This window comes from Gavialis gangeticus, unplaced genomic scaffold, assembly GCF_001723915.1.
Source record: "Gavialis gangeticus isolate Ggan-Ray unplaced genomic scaffold, GavGan_comp1, whole genome shotgun sequence".
NCBI classification, from domain to species: Eukaryota; Metazoa; Chordata; order Crocodylia; family Gavialidae; genus Gavialis; species Gavialis gangeticus.
The window spans coordinates 32,326,855-32,327,661 of NW_017729034.1; the positions used below are offsets into that span (position 1 = coordinate 32,326,855).

Genomic DNA, 807 nt, shown 5'->3' on the forward strand with positions numbered 1-807 from the left:
GCCAGGCAATGTGAGGGGGTTGGGGCTTGGGGCCGCAATGCATAGCCACAGGGCCCTGGCAGGGAGCAGGACAGGCTGCGGGTGGCTTGTCCAGAGGCAGGGGGGGATGGATCCCCACTACCGCACACACTCCTGGAGGGGGAGGGGGAGGGGGAGGGGGAGACCTGCATCTCCCAGATCTGTGCATGGGACAGAAGCGGAGATGGGCTGTGCACTGTGGGCTTGAGCTCCCACCCTGCTGCCCTCCCCCAGGGCCTTCGCAGCCTGACAGGTGTGACCTGGTGCTACAGGGCAGAGTGCAGCCGCACAGGGAAGTTGGTTGCAGCTGCAACCTCCGTGCTTCCCTGGTGATGCATCCCCTGCATGTGTGGGGGCAGCATGGGCAGCAGTGCAGGGTTGTGGCTCTCACTGCAGCCCCAAGCAAAGGGGAGGCATTGCCAGGGTAGCGCAGAGCTCGCAGCTGCAAGCAGTTTTTCTGTGTGGCCCAGCATCCGGGTCACACCCACTGGACTGTGGAGGCCCCAGGGAGCAGCAGGGTGGGAGCCCAAGACTGCAGGATGTACCTGCCCCCACCCCTGCCCCATGCACAGGTCTGGGGGTGCAGTTCCCCCCCTGCCCTCCAGGAGTGGGCACTGCCCCCCCCCCAAACCCATATTAGGCAGTGGGGGCAGAGCCAGGCTCCATGGTCTGCTCTGTTGCATCAGCTACTGCCTTCTGTTGGGGGCAGGGAGCTGCATACCCAGGTCCTGGCCCCATAGCCCTAGCGGCTGAGGGCCCCTCTGGCAGGGCTGGGGGGAGGCAGGGGGT

At 66.0% G+C, this 807-nt stretch overlaps 1 protein-coding gene across 1 annotated transcript in view; it reads right to left on the bottom strand.

Moving 5' to 3' along the window:
- LTBP1 (latent transforming growth factor beta binding protein 1) overlaps window positions 1–807 on the bottom strand; it is a 461,583-nt gene that overhangs the window by 165,761 nt on the left and 295,015 nt on the right. The gene's annotated exons all lie outside the window — the stretch shown is intronic.